The following is a 17,088-nucleotide window of genomic DNA, read 5'->3' as shown; positions in this document are numbered from 1 at the left end:
CATATTTTCTATGAAGGTCTTTCCTCTGAGTCAAAGAAGGCTATAGATCATTCATCAGGGGGCTCTCTAAATAAGAAGAAAACCATTGAAGAGGCCATAAATGTCATTGAAACAATAGCTGAGAATGACTACTTCTATGCCTCTGAAAGAAGTAACACTCGAGGAGTAATGGAGCTGAACCACATGGATGCATTGCTAGCTCAAAATAAGATGATCACCAAGCAGCTAGCAGATCTCACCAAGAAGGTGGAGGAAAACCAAGTTGCAGCAGTCATCACTTCATCACCAGCTCAAGAAGGAGTGAATATAGGAGAAAAAGGTGACTAGGAACAAGCAAACTATGTTGGAAACTCACCTAGACAAATCCATGACCCATACTCCAAAACTTACAACTCTGGATGGAGAAATCACCCCAACTTTGGTTGGGGAAATCAACAAGACCAAGGTCAAGACCAGAGACGCCACAACCTCAATTCCAACAACAATGCAACTCACCAACATACCTCACAGAGATCCTATCAACACCCACCTAACCCCAATCCACCATCACTAATAGACGATAGACTTTCAAAAATTGAGACTCTACTTGAAGATTTATGTAGAGAAGTCCAAGACAGTAAAGTTTTCCGGGAAGAAGTACGATCCAACATGCAGAATCAAGATGTTGCCATCAAGAAACTTGAAACACAGATTGATTTCTTATTCAAGCAATCCTCTGGACACAACAATTGCAGCAACACTAACTCAGCGCCAAGGGAGGAATGTCAAGCTATCACCCTCAGAAATGGGAAGGAATTGAAGGAGACCCCTAAGAAACTACCAAAGAAGAATTTGGATGAAGAAGATAAAGGACAAGAGGAAACTCGAATCTCCACCCCTAAGTCACATCAAGAAGGAGAGGTGCTCAAACCATACCTTTCAAAAGCTCCATACCCCCAGCAGCTGCAGTTAAAGAAGAAGGGAGAGGATAACCAATTCTCAAGATTCTTGGAAATCTTCAAGAAACTATAAATCAACATACCCTTTGCTGAAGCAATAGAGCAAATGCCACTCTACGCCAAGTTCTTGAAGGAATTGATGACCAAGAAGAGAAGCTGGAAGGTTAATGAGACTGTGGTACTCACCGAAGAATGCAGTGCCATCATTCAACACAATTTGCCCCAGAAATTGAAGGATCCTGGGAGCTTCCAAATCCCTTGTATCATAGGGAAAATCACAGTGGAAAAGGCTTTATGTGATCTAGGAGCTAGCATAAATCTGATGTCCTTAGCAATGATGAAAAAAATGAGGATTGAGGAAGCCAAACCAACTAGAATGGCCCTGCAACTAGTAGATAGATCATTCAAGTTTCCCCATGGAATAGTAGAGGACTTGTTGGTGAAGGTGGAAGACTTCATTTTTCCAGCAGATTTCGTAGTATTAGACATAGAGGAAGGAGCTAAGACTTCCATCATCCTGGGAAGGCCATTTTTGGCCACTGCCGAAGCCATCATTGATGTCCAAAAGGGTGAACTTGTCCTTAGATTACATGAGGAGAAAATGATATTCAATATGTTTAAGGCCATGAGTTACCCACACAACTCAGTAGGAGAATGTATGAGGTTGGACTCCGTGGAGGCTTTGGCACAAGAAACTCTTGAAGAAGAACTTGAGGAGTTAACAGAAGAAGAAGAATTAGCATCAAGCGAAGAGGCTGCAGCTGCTGAAACGCATGTTCAAGGCACACTAGAAGGGAAGGATGAAAGAAAAGAAGTACCCAAACTTGAGCTGAAGGCACTGCCACCCACTCTCAAGTATGCATACTTGGGAGAAAATAAAAGTTATCCAGTTATCATAAATTCAGCTCTCAGTCAAGAACAAGAGGAAAAGTTGCTTCAAGTCTTACAAGAACATAAGGATGCCATTGGATGGACACTTGCTGACTTGAAGGGAATCAGTTCAGCCATATGCATGCATAAGATACTTTTGGAAGAGGATTCCAAACCATCTATTCAGCCCCAAAGAAGGCTGAATCCAGCTATGAAGGAAGTAGTACAGAAAGAAGTCATGAAGTTGTGGCAGGGAGGAGTAATTTACCCAATTTCAGATAGCCCATGGGTCAGTCCAGTTCAAGTGGTCCCCAAGAAAAGAGGAATCACTGTGGTACCCAACGAAAGAAATGAGCTAATCCCTACAAGAACCGTCACATGATGGAGGATGTGTATTGACTACAGAAAGCTCAATGAAGCCACAAGAAAATATCATTTCCCACTTCCTTTCATGGATCAGATGCTGGAAAGACTTGCAGGACATGCATATTATTGTTTTCTAGATGGTTATTCAGGATATAACCAAATAGTGGTTGATCCAAGAGACCAAGAGAAAACATTATTCACCTGCCCATATGGAGTGTTTGCCTACAGGCGCATGCCATTTAGGCTATGTAATGCACCTGTAACTTTTCAACGCTGCATGCTTTTCATCTTCTCAGATATGATAGAAAAGTTCATTGAAGTTTTCATGGATGACTTCTCAGTATTTGGAGATTCCTTTCCTAATTTCCTAAACCATCTTGCCTTGGTATTAAAAAGATGTCAAGAGACCAACTTGATCTTGAATTGGGAAAAATGTCACTTCATGGTGACAGATGGAATAGTCCTTGGCAATAAAGTTTCTAACCAAGGCATTGAGGTAGACAGAGCTAAGGTGGAGCTAATTGAAAAATTACCTCCACCAAGTGATGTCAAGGCAATTCGGAGCTTTTTGGGACATGCTGGCTTTTATAGAAGATTTATTAAAGATTTTTCAAAGATAGCCAAGTCCTTAAGCAATCTCCTAATGTCTGATACACCATTTATCTTTGATGAGAAGTGCATGCTAGCATTTGAAAACTTGAAAAAGAGGCTATCCTCGGCTCTTATCATCACCCCACCTGATTGGAATTTATCATTCGAAATAATGTGTGATGCATCCAATTTCGCAGTTGGGGTAGTGTTAGGACAGAGAAAAGAAAATTTGGTGCATGTCATATACTATGCCAGCAAGGTCCTTAATGATACTCAATGAAATTATACCACCACCGAAAAGGAGTTGCTGGCAATAGTTTTTGCATTTGACAAATTTAGATCCTACCCCATTGGCTCCAAAGTTATTGTTTTCACTGATCACACAGCACTCAAATATCTATTTGCCAAACAGGAATCAAAACCAAGACTAATAAGATGGATCTTATTATTGCAGGAATTCAACATTGAGATTAGAGATAAAAAGGGTGTGGATAACAAAGTAGTAGATCATCTATCCAGAATCCCTTGTGAGAAGGATGATACACATGATACAAGTATAAATGAGTTTTTCCCAAATGAACAGTTAATGTTGGTTCACAAAGCACCCTGGTTTGCAGATATTGCCAATTTTAAAGCAGCCAGTGACCTACCCCCTGGGATCAACAAACATCAAAAAAGAAAACTCATCAATGATGCTAAGTATTTCATCTGGGATTGAACCCTATCTCTTCAAGAAATGCTCAGATGGAATCCTTAGGAGCTGCATTTCAGAAGAAGAAGGACGAGAAGTCCTGTGGAGTTGTCATAGTGCTAGCTATGGAGGTCATTTTGGGGGAGAAAGAACTGCCACAAAAGTACTGCAATGTGGGTTCTTCTGGCCCACTATCTTCAAGGATGCTAAGGAATTGGTGAGAAGTTGCAATGAATGCCAAAGGGCTAACAACCTGCCCAAAAGAAATGAGATGCCACAGTAATACATTCTAGAGCTTGAACTGTTTGATGTATGGGGGATAGACTTCATGGGACCATTCTCATCCTCATATTCGAATAAGTATATCTTGGTGGCAGTGGACTATGTATCTAAGTGGGTGGAGCTCGTGGTAACCCCAACCAATGACAACAAGGTAGTCCTAAACTTTCTTCGAAAGAATATCTTTACCAGATTTGGAGTCCCACGAGCCCTCATCAGTGATGGAGGGAGCCATTTTTGCAATAGACCATTGGAGACCCTACTCATAAGATATGGGGTGAAGCATAAGGTTGCCACACCTTTTCATCCCCAAACAAGTAGGCAAATAGAGATATCTAATCGAGAGTTAAAAAGGATCTTGGAAAAGACTGTGGGGATATCAAGAAAGGACTGGGCGAAGAAGCTAGATGATGCTCTTTGGGCATACAGGACAGCCTTCAAAACACCAATTGGGATGTCCCCATATCAACTGGTGTACGGAAAGGCCTATCACTTGCCATTAGAGCTGGAGCATAAAGCCTCTTGGGCTCTTAAGATATTGAACCTGAACAGCACCGCTGCTGGTGAAAAGAGGGTGTTGCAGCTTCAAGAATTGGAAGAGTTTAGGTCTCAAGCCTATGAAAATACCAAGATTTATAAGAAAAAAGTAAAAATGAGACATGATCTCAACCTGGCACCAAGAAGTTTCAAAGAAGGACAATATGTGCTTCTCTACAACTCCAGATTGAAATTCTTTCCTGGGAAACTCAAATTAAGATGGTTAGGGCCCTTTCTAGTCACAAAAGTCTCACCTTATGAACACATAGAAATAATGGAAGAAAGCTCAAAGAGGAAATTCACTGTGAATGGACAAAGACTCAAATACTACTTGGGCAGCATGGGGGAAATCCCCAAACAGAAGTATAACCTCAACTAAGGAAGGAACCGTCGAGCTAGCGACGCTAAAAAAGTGCTTTGTTGGGAGGCAACCCAACCTGAGGTAACTCTCTTTTCATAAGTTTCTCAATAAATACTTCAAGTTGAATTTTCTGTAGTGTGAGGAGCTAAGTTTAGTGTCACAGCCAAAACAATTCAAGGGTGAATATAGGACTCTAAGTTTGGTGTTCCACCAAAAACTCCAGCTGAAGAGTGCATTGCAACCCTTCAGTCATAAAGTATTGCTCCAGCAACCAGAGAACACACTTGACAGAGGTCTAACCTCTAATGCATAGTTGTCTTTTTAGCTTATAGTCGTTTCTTAATAAAAAGAACACAAGGTTCTTTCTTCTCTTTTGATTTACTAGAAAGCTTTCGATCTTAATTCAATTGGTTAGTTGTCTTGGAAAAGAAACTCTCCATAATTGGATCTCTTCTGAGCCTTGGAAAAGGGATGAGGAGATCATGCTAGAAATTCTTTCTCATGTTGGACCAAATTGGGGTCTGGACGGATATAGTGACATGTAATCCTCCCAACACTTTGATTTGGAAATACATGTGGTATAATCAGTGACCACACTTCATCTCTTCCAATGAGCAATTAAATCAAGGAATTGGGTAATTGTTCAAGCTTAGAGAGATTGGGTTGCCAAGGAATTGGAACTCAATCACTTAAGTTTGCCAAGGAGATCAATAGATGCTTTGATTGAGGAAGAGATGAAAATGAATTTGATCCGGAGAATACAACATCTCCTGAACACAATGAATTCCCCATTTCTGATCTTACCCATTCTCTTTACTTTCTGCCATTTACTTTCATGCTCATTTCCCCAAATCCCCATCTAAGATTATGCACTTTATTTTCTGCTATTTACTTTCCCGCCATTTAATTTTCTGTAATTCTCAAGCTACATTCTGTTTAGCTCAACTAGCATACTCTTCCAACTAAAGTTGCTTGACCAATCAATCCCTGTGGGATTCGACCTCACTCTATTGTGAGTTTTTACTTAACGATAATTCGGTATACTTGCCGAAGAGAAATTTGTTGAGAGACAAGTTTTCATGCATCACTTCCCAATTTGTTAAGCTCTCCTTTGGGAAGGACTCCAACCACTTAGATGCTTTGTCCCTGAGTGAAAAAGGAAACAAAAGCAGCCTATAGACATCCGGGTGGACTCCATTAGACTTTACAGTGTCACATATTCTCAGGAAGGTGGTTAGATATTGATTGGGGTCTTCTTGGGCACTTCCTCCAAATGAGCAGTTATTCTAAACAGGGGTGATGAGCTGGGGTTTTAATTCAAAGTTGTTGGCATGTATGGTGGGCTTTTGGATGCTACTTCCACAATTTTCTGAATTTAGATTGATGTAAGAGCCTAGAACTCTTCTCTCTTGCCAGCATGATTTGCAGGGCCTTTTCTGGCATGGTTGTGAGCTTCTCCTTCATGATTGTTTTCCAAGTTCTCCTCCATGTTTGTTTCAAAATACTTTTCCTCTTCCTCAGCACCAATAACTCTTTTCCCTCTTGCTTCCCTCCTTGCTCTATGGAAGGTCCTCTCAGGTTTAAATTAAAGGAAGTTGAAGCTCTGCCTCTTCTCCCTGTCATACAACTAACAGAGCACACAGCAAGAGATAAAATGAAGTGATTATTCTTGTTAGAGTGATTGTTAGTGTGAGTGGTGCAAATTATCAAATAGTTAGTGGGTTAGTGAGCATAATTGTAAGTAAATTCAAAGAAAAAGAAGATAACGAGGGGATAGATGGTGAGGAAGAAACTAAATAAGCTGAAGGTAAATGACTAGATAAAATAAACAAACCAAAGAAAAATGCTCAATCTAGTGAACTTCCAACTTAATCATTGTTGATACAAAATCAATCCCCAGCAACGGCGCCATAAACTTGATGCACAAAAACTTGTCTCTCAACAAATTTCCCTTCGGGAAGTATACCGAATTGTCATCAAGTAAAAACTCACAATAGAGTGAGGTCGAATCCCACAGGGATTGATTGGTCAAGCAACTTTAGTTGGAAGAGTATGCTAGTTGAGCTAAACAGAGTATAATTTGAGAATTACAGAAAATTAAATGGCGGGAAAGTAAATAGCAGAAAATAAAGTGCAGAATCTTAATTGTGAATTTGGGAATGTGAGGATGGAAATAAATGGCAGAACGTAAAGAGAATGGGTAAGATCAGAAATGGGAAATTCATTGGGCTCAGGAGATGTTGTATTCTCCGGATCAAGTTTATTTTCATCTCTCCCTCAATCAATGCATCTATTGATATCCTTCGCAATCTTAGGTGATTGGATCCCAATTCCTTGGCAATCCAGTCTCTCTAAGATTGAACAATTGCCCAATTCCTTGACTTAATTGCTCATGGGAAGAGATGAAGTATGATCACTCATTATACCACATGTATTTCCAAATTAAAGTGTTAGGAGGATTACATGTCACTATATCCGCCCAGACCCCAATTTGGTCCAACATGAGAAAGCATTTCTAGCATGATCTCCTCATCCCTTTTCTAAGGCACAGAGGAGACCCAATTATGGAGAGTTTCTTTTCCAAGACAACTAACTAATTGAATTAAGATCAAAAGCTTTCTAGTAAATCAAAAGAGAAGAAAGAAGAAGAAGAATGAAAATTATAATTGATCCATCAAATTACAATAGAGCTCCTTAACCCAATGAAAGGGGTTTAGTTGTTCATAGCTCTCGAAATGAAATATGGCAGAAAAGAATACATGCTTCAAAATGCAGAAAAGTAAATATAAAGAGGGTAGTTCTCTAAAGTGCCAAGCCTCCGTATAGTTCAAAACTACTCCTATATATACTACTCTTCTTGATCTTCTAGTGAGTTCTTCAAGTCTTGGATGTGGGACTGAGATCTTGAGTTGAAGCAGTTACAATCTTTAGTGGGCTCAGCTTGCAGAAAGGTGTGAGTTAGGCATGGGCGTTAATGATGTTAACGATAAGTGAAACTGTGGGTTCAAGAACGTTAGTGGCAATCACCTTTTCCACAAACGTTCCAACCCCATATAGTCCACGTTAACTTCAACGTTAGTGGCACTAACGTGACTACTAACGTTGCCTTATGAACCTTCGTAAGCGTTATTAGGGCTTACCTTTTCCAATAACGTTGCCTTATGCCCCTCTTTCCCTACGTTAGAGTTCACGTTAGTTTAACTAACGTGACTCTTAATGTGGGCATGCCTATCTTCGAGAGCGTTAGTGACACTTACCTTTGTCACTAACGCTCCAAACGCCCCTACTCTCCACGTTAGAGTTCACGTTAACTAGGTTAACGTGGTAGTGAATGCCATCTACAACATTAGTAACAAAAGTGAGTGTCACTAACGTTGGATCATCAATCTTACCTCCACGTTAACTTTCACGTTAGTGGTCTTAACGTGACCACTAACGTGGGCAATGCTAGCTTGATCCAACGTTAGTGAGAAAGGTGAGTGTCACTAACATTGGCATTGTTCCTCCCTTCCACGTTAGAGTTCTCGTTAACTAAGTTAACGTGACTCTTAACGTGGCTCATTGCCAATTCTTGGAGCGTTAGTGGTGTTCACATTTAACACTAATGCTGGAGCTCTCTTTATCTCTATGTTAACTACCATGTTAACCTAGTTAACGTGGCAATTAACGTGGGCTTATGATGGCTTCGCAGGTGTTATTAGTGATCACTTTTCTCATTAACGTTGCAAGTTTGTTCCCATTCCACGTTAGTGGTCATGTTAACTAGATTAACGTGGCTACTAACGTGGTTCTTCCTTGCTTCCTTTGTCCTGAAATCAAGCAAATAAAGTGCATCAAAGCTCTAACCAAAGTCATGAGATTATGCATCATCAATTTGTCATTCAATTCTTGCAAAATCCTCATGAAATCATGTAAAATTCACAATAGTTGCTTGAATCAAGGTGTAAGTATATTTTCATCCAAAACTTGCCTTATTCACTAAGAAAATGCATGAAACTACCCTAAAACAGTAAAGGAAAGGTCAGTGAAACTGGCCTAGATGCCCTGGCATCAGCTAGCACGTCTGAGGACTTGCAACCGAGTTCCTCCATTTGGCCTGATGCTGTTCTGACCTCTACTACTGGTACATGAAATCGTGTCACACAACTTCGTGCAACTGACCAGCAAGTGCACTGGGTCGTCCAAGTAATACCTTACGTGAGTAAGGGTCGATCCAACAGAGATTGTCGGCTTGAAGCAAGCTATAGTTATCTTGTAACTCTTAGTCAAGAGATTATTTTCGAAAAATAGAGAGAGAAAGTAGTTAGGAAATTTTGAAAAAGATATGATTTTAAAAATTTTGACTAGGTCAACACAAGGGATTCGAAATTTTATGAGTACTTAAAGGAAAAGATATTTTTATTTTTGAATTTAATGTAGAGAGAGAAAAACAACAAAGTGACACCAAACTTGTAATTTTTAGATTAACACAATAGAAAAAATAGGAAAACTTTGAATGTCAAGATGAACACCAAGAACAATTTTTGAAAATTTTTAAGAAAATAAGAACACAAAGGACACCAAACTTAAAAATTTTTATACTTGGAACACTAATAATTCGAAAATGTATAAGATAATAAGAAACAAAAGACACCAAACTTAGAATTTTTAGAAAACCAAACATAATTTTTTTCGAAAATTAAAAGGAAAAACACAAAGAGGACACCAAACTTAAAACATGAAACTAAACTCAAACAAAAGACTCAAATTTAGTGACTCTAAACCAACAAAAATAAATTATTCCTAATCTAAGCAACAAGATGAACCGTCAGTTGTCCAAACTCGAATAATCCCTAGCAACGACGCCAAAAACTTACTACACAAAATCGTGTTACATAACTTCGTGCAGCTGACCAGCAAGTGCACTAGGTCGTCCAAGTAATACCTTACGTGAGTAATGGTCGATCCCACGGAGATTGCCGGCTTGAAGCAAGCTATGGTTATCTTGTAACTCTTAGGTAGGAGATTAATGATAAAAATGATTTTTATTTATGAAGAATGAACAACATGAAATAAAAAGTACTTGTGATTCAGTAATGAGGAACAGGTTGAGGTTTTGGAGATGCTCTGTCTTCTAAATCTCTGCTTTCCTACTGTTGTCTTCTTCACGCACGCAAGGTTCCTTCCATGGCAAGCTGTATGTTGGTGGAACACCGTTGTCAATGGCTACCATCCGTCCTCTCAGTGAAAATGGTCCAACAATGGGTTCCATAGGGCTAATCATCAGTCGGTTCTCACTGGTGCTGGAATAGGATCCATTGATCCTTTTGCACACTGTCATTGTGCCCGGCATTTGTAAGTTTGAAGCTCGTCACAGTCACCCCCTCCCAGATCCTACTCGAAATACCACAAACAAGGTTTAGACTTTTCGGATCTCAAGAGTGCTGCCAGTTGATTCTAGCTTATACCACGAAGACTCTGGTTCTACGGATCTTAACGCTCTGTTGTCAGGAGAAGCAATCAAACTTGTGGACCAGGAACCCAAGAGATACACACTCAATCTAAGATATAATGGAAGTGGTTGTCAGGCATGCGTTCATAAGTTGAGAATGGTGATGAGTGTCACGGATCATCACATTCATCATGTTGAAGTGCGAATGAATATCTTAGAATAGAAACAAGCGTGATTAAATAGAAAACAGAAGTAATTGCATTAATTCATCGAGACATAGCAGAGCTCCTCACCCCCAACCATGGGGTTTAGAGACTCATGTCGTAGAAGATACAAATTCAGATGTAAAAGGTCATGAGGTATAAAATGAATTTCTAAAAGTAGTTTTTATACTAAACTAGTAACCTAGGTTTACAGAAAATGGGTAAACTAAGATAGATAGTGCAGAAATCCACTTCCGGGGCCCACTTGGTGTGTGTTTGGGCTGAGCATTGAAGCTTTCATGTGCATACGCTATTCCTGGCATTAAACACCCGCTTTGGTGCCAGTTTGGGCATTTAACTCCAGCTTTTATGCCAATTCTGGCGTTTAACGCCAGAAAAGGGTAGAAAGTTGGCGTTAAAATGCCAGTTTGCGCTATTAAATGTCGAGCAAAGTATAGAAAGCCCAAGATGTCTACTTTCCAATGCAATTTTGAGCGCGCCAGTTGGGCTTCAGTAGCTCTAGAAAATCCATTTCGCGTGCAGGAGGGTTAGAATCCAACAGCATCTGCAGTCCTTTTTCAACCTCTGAATCAGATTTTTGCTCAGGTCCCTCAATTTTAGCCAAAAAATACCTAAAATCACAGAAAAACACACAAACTCATAGTAAAGTCCATAAATGTGATTTTTGCATAAAAACTAATAAAAATATACTAAAAGGTAACTAAAGCATACTAAAAACTATATGAAAATACCACAAAAAAGTGTATAAAATATCCGCTCATCACAACCCCAAACTTTAACTGTTGCTTGTCCTCAAGCAACTAGATAAATAAAATAGGATAAAAAGAAGATCAAGAGGTAACACATCTCAGAGTTTTAAGTGAAGCTCAGATTCTAATTAGATGAGCGGGGCTAGTAGCTTTTTGCTCCTGAACAGTTTTGGCATCTCAATTTATCCTTTGAAGCTCAGAATGATTGGCATCCATAGGAACTCAGAATTTTAGATAGTGTTATTGATTCTCCTAGTTCAGTATGTTGATTCTTGAACACAGCTACTTTATGAGTCTTGGTCTTGACCCTAAGCACTTTGTTTTCTAGTATTACCACTGGATACATAAATGCCACAGACACATAACTGGGTGAACCTTTTCAGATTGTGACTCAGCTTTGCTAATGTCCCCAGTTAGAGGTGTTCAGAGTTCTTAAGCGCACTCTTTTTGCTTTGGATCACGACTTTAACCACTCAGTCTCAGGCTTTTCACTTGGACCTTCATGCCACAAGGACACGGTTAGGGACAGCTTGATTTAGCCGCTTAGGCCAGGATTTTATTCCTTTGGGCCCTCCTATCCATTAATGCTTAAAGCCTTGGATCTTTTTTACCCTTGCCTTTTGGTTTTAAGGGCTATTGGCTTTTTCTGCTTGCTTTTTCTTTTTCTTTCTTTTTATTTTTCGCCAAATTTTTATTCACTGCTTTTTCTTGCTTCAAGAATCAATTTCATGATTTTTCAGATTATCAATAACATTTCTCTTTTTTCATCATTCTTTCAAGAGCCAACAATTTTAACATTCATAATCTTCATTATAAAAAATATGCACTGTTCAAGAATTCATTCAAAAGACAAAAAGTGTTGCCGCCACATAAAAATAATTAGAATTTTTCTTATTGAAAACTTGAAACAATTGCCTCCTTATTCTAAAGAAAAATCTACTATTTTACTCATGTTTAGTGATGATGAGAAGAGTAAATTATAGCTTACTTGGAGATAAAAAATAAAAATAAAAATAAAGACCCTAATTACTAATACTCATGTAATTTTTAAGATATGTTTCTAATAATAGAAGTTATCCCAGGTTTAAGATTAGGACTCAACAACCTTTATCTCGGGAAATGGATGCTCCTTCAATCTGTGGGATGTCTAGTCCCTCAAGGGAGAGCTTCTGGCGCTTTAGCTTCTGTAGCTCACGCCCTTGCTTTTCTTGTTCCTTAAGCAGTTTGCAGAGCATGCTATTTTGATTTTGTTGTTCTTCTTTAAGTTGATCCATAGCTTCTTGCAGCTTGGTGACAGATGCTTCTAGGCGGGCCCAGTAGTCAATTTGAGAGATTTCTGGGAGGAATTCCTACGCCCTCCTCTTGATGGAGTTGTCGTGCACTTGTTGTCCCTCCATTGACTTTTTGGTGATTGGATGCTCGACTGAGATAAACTTATCCACTCCCATCTTTACCCCAGCATCTTTACATAGTAGAGAGATTAAGCTTGGGTAAGCTAATTTGGCTTCAGTGGAGTTCTTATTTGCAATTGTGTAAATCTCACAAGAAATCAGATGATAAATCTCCACTTCATTTTCCAGCATAATGCAATGAATCATCACTGCTCTTTTGACTGTGACCTCAGAGCGGTTGCTTGTGGGCAATATAAAATGCCCAATGAAGTCCAACCAGCCCCTCGCGACTGGTTTGAGATCTCCTCTCTTGAGTTGGTTTGGGACACCTTTTGAGTTGGTTATCCACTTAGTTCCAGGGAGGCATATGTCCTCTAGATCTTGGTCCAAACGCTTATCTACTCTCACTATTCTCTTATTAAAGGATTCTAGATCATCTTGTAGTTGAGGCAGTTTGAAGACCTCTGTTATTTTGTCAAGAAGGAAGTAAATAGTCTTCCCTCTGACCATAGTTCGAAAGGTATGGAAGGCAGTTCCCGTTATTCTCTGCTTATCTGTCAACCACAGATTTGAGTACAATTTCTGGACCATGTTTCTTCCAACAGTTGTCTCAGGATTAGATAGGATTTTCCAACCTCTGTTTCGAATCTGTTCTTGGATCTCTAGATATTCGTCTTCTTTCAGATCGAACTTAACTTCCGGGATCACTGACCTCAAACCCATTATTTTGTGATAATGGTCTGCATTTTCTTTGGTTAAGAACCTCTCTTGATTCCAAAGTGGTTTTGGATTATTCTCTTTCTTGCCTCTTAGAGTGGTTTGTTTTCCTTTAGGAGACATGATCTTGGTGAGTTTTTTTGCTCAGTGATCACAGAAAAACACACCAAACTTAGAGGTTTGCTTGTCCTCAAGCAAAAGAAAGGAAAGGAGAGGAATAGAGGGGAAGACAGATTCAAATGGTGGGTTTCAAAAATTTTGAAAAAGATATGATAGAAAGATATGATTTTGAAAAAGATGAATCATGATATGAAAAAAATGAGATTTTAAAATTCAAAAGATATGGAAAGATATAAAGAAGTTAAATCTGAATTTTTGTTGATGCATCTAAGAATTAAAAGATGATATGATGAGTTGGAAAAGATTTAGAAAGAAATTGAAAAGATAAATGCGTTTTTGAAAAAGATTTGAAAAGTATTTTGAAAGAAAACTAAAAAAGAATCTAGAAGATTATTAAATTTTTGAAAATTGAATTTGAGAGATGAAAATTTGTGACATATTTATGTAGAAAATTATGAATTAAAACATGAGAATTTGAAAAAAAATTGAAGTGAAAACAAAATCTCCTCCCCCTATCCTTTCTGGCGTTAAACGCCCAGAATGGTATCCATTCTGGCATTTAACGCCCATTTGTTGGACATTTTGGGCGTTTAACGCCCAGCCAGGTACCCTGGCTGGCGTTAAACACCAGAAATCTTTTATCACTGGCATTTTTCTAAACGCCCAAGATGCTGCAATTCTGGCATTAAACGCCCAGAATGGTGCCCATTCTGGCGTTTAACACCCAGAAAGGTATCTTTACTGGCATTAAACACTCAGAATGATACCCATTCTGGCGTTTAACGCCCAAAATACCTCCTACTGGCATTTTCAAGCCAGTGAGCATTTTTTCTCTGCTTTGTGCTCTGAATCCTTCTGTAACTCTATGAACTTCTGCATTTGGACAATTAACCTTAAAGATAATTTATATCAAACTCCTAAAATTATTATTTAAATAGCAAGAACCTTTGCTAATGACCGTGTTGCCTCCCAGCAAGCGCTTCTTTATTACCTTTAGTTGGACTTTTATTGAGCTTTAGTCTAGCCTCAGTTTTGAGCATTCTTGCTCAACATTGCTTTCAAGATAATGTTTGACTCTCTGTCCATTAACAATGAACTTTTTGTCAGAGTCAACATCCTGAAGCTCCACATATCCATATGGTGACACACTTGTGATCACATATGGTCCCCTCCACCAGGATTTTAATTTCCTGGAGAACAATCTGAGTCTAGAGTTAAATAGCAGAACCTTTTGTCTTGTCTCAAAGACTCTGGATGACAGTTTCTTGTCATGCCACCTTTTTGCTTTCTCTTTGTAAATTTTTGCATTTTCAAAAGCATTGAGTCTAAATTCCTCTAGCTCGTTCAACTGGAGCAATCTTTTCTCTCCAGCTAACTTGGCATCAAGGTTTAGGAATCTGGTTGCCCAGTAGGCCTTGTGTTCTGATAAACCCCGATTTCGTGGTTTATTTTGTCCTTATTTTGGGGGATTTATCCACTTTTTCCCACATTTATTCAATGAAATAGCATGGCTTTGTAATTCTCCCTTGAATTGTGCTTAAATGTAAAAACATGCCTTTTAGGCCTTAAATTGGTGATTTTAATTCACTTTAATCCCATTCGATACCTTGATGTGTTTGTTAAGTAATTTCAGGTCCATAAGGAAAGTATTGGATGGAAGAAATAAAGAGAAAAGCATGCTAAGAGGAGAATGCATGAAGAAACAAAGATTTGGAATGCACCAATGGATGCGCACGCGTACAAGGCGCGCACGCGCACATGGCGTGCACGCACCGATACTCTTACTTGGCCCACTTAAAGGAAAATCGCTGGGGGCGATTTCTGAGTAGCCCATGCCCAATTCCAACTTGTTTCTGAGTGTATTTCATGCAGAATTGAAGTCCAAGCAAAGGGGGAGCAATTAATTGTAGGGTTTAGCATCATGTAGGTTAGTTTCTAGAGAGAGAAGCTCCCTCTTCTCTCTAGAATTAGGTTAGGATTAGGTTAATCTCTCATAGATCCATGTTTAATTCCTTGCTTTCATCTTGTTTCTTCTACAATTTCTTATCCTTACTACTTGATTCTCTTAGTTCTCATGTTAATTTTACCTTTTATGCTCTTTTATGTTCATGGATGTTCATGTTGAATTTGATTTTCTTTTAATGAAATTTATGTTTGATGTTTCTTTTATTGATGATTTGGGTTATGATCTTATTTTTCTTGCAATTGAGTAGTGTAGATTTATATTCCTTGCAATTTTACTATGCTTTCCTTGTATGCGTTCCAAGTATTTGACAAAATGCTTGGAAGGATGTTAGAGTAGATTTTGAGCATTCTTGGCTTGGAAAGAGTGATTGGGCAATCTTGAGTCATGAAAACCCAACTCATGTTGGTAATATAGAGTTGTTAGCTAGTATTGTTTCCATTGACGCTAATCTTTTGCTAATTTAATTAGTGAGTTGATTAGGACTTATGGAAGATTATTTCCATTGACGCTAATCTTTTGCTAGTTTAATTAGTAAGTCGATTAGGACGTTTGGATTGAGATTAGCTAGTCTCATTAGACTTTCTCCCTATTCGTTGGAGTTGACGTAATGAGATAAATTCTTAACTCCTCAAATCTCTTTTCATCCTCCTCGTGTTGCCTTAAGATGTGAGATTCAAGATCCCTTAATTCAAGATCCCTTAATCTCCCCGGCAACGGCACCATTTTGATGATCGGATTTCTTGATGGTTTAGAATTTATCTAATGAAGTCTCGTTATGAAGTATAGTTTCCAAACCAATCAAGAATCCTTTCATGCAAAAATTTTGGTTGTCACTAGTAACAAACTCCAAATGAATTTATAACCGGAGTATTTGGACTCCGGGTCGTCTCACGAAGAGTTGCAATGAAATGTATGATTATTGGCTATGAGGGTTATAGGGGGGTTAGGGTTGATTAGAGGGGCAATAAAATAAAAAGACAAGAAAAGTAAATTGAGCAAGTAATAAAAGAAAGCAAGTAATAAAGAGAGACATTCATGGCAATGGATTGAGATCATAGGTTTTCTATCCTAGTCATGCATGATTAATTCATCTTATTTAGTTAACTCCAACAAATAGAGAGAATGTCAAACAAGATTAACCAATCATGTCATGTTCCAGTTCTACTAGCAGGTGACAGGCTTTTCCATACACAAGCTAGTATGGAGAGGTCCCTATAGGAGTTTTGAATGCAGTTCTGTATGCCCATAGAGCACCATCCAGATTCCTTGCCTAATCCTTTCTACGGGTGCTCACCGTCCATTCCAGGATTCATTTTAGTTCTCTATTTGAGACTTCAGCCTGCTGGTGCGCGAAATTGTGAACAATACTTTTTCACAACTCTCATAATCCCCGGTCATGAACCCCAAAAACTTGGTGTTCAATACCATGGCATTACACAACTTCGCACAACTAACCAGCAAGTGCACTGGGTCGTCCAAGTAATAAACCTTACGCGAGTAAGGGTCGATCCCACGGAGATTGTTAGTATTGAAGCAAGCTATGGTCATCTTGTAAATCTTAGTCAGGCAAACTCAAATGTATATGATGATGAACGAAAATAACATAAAAGATAAAGATAGTGATACTTATGTAATTCATTGGTAGGAACTTCAGATAAGCGCATGAAGATGCCTTCCCTTCCGTCTCTTTGCTTTCCTACTGTCTTCATCCAATCCTTCTTACTCCTTTCCATGGCAAGCTCGTGTAGGGTTTCACCGTTGTCAATGGCTACCTCCCATCCTCTCAGTGAAAGCGATTGCATATGCTCTGTCACAGCATAGCGGAATTCAGCTGTCGGTTCTCGGTCAGGCCGGAAT

Source organism: Arachis hypogaea, chromosome 5, assembly GCF_003086295.3.
Source record: "Arachis hypogaea cultivar Tifrunner chromosome 5, arahy.Tifrunner.gnm2.J5K5, whole genome shotgun sequence".
NCBI lineage: Eukaryota > Viridiplantae > Streptophyta > Magnoliopsida > Fabales > Fabaceae > Arachis > Arachis hypogaea.
The sequence above is the reverse complement of the archived record's forward strand: the minus strand, read 5'-3'. Positions refer to the sequence as shown.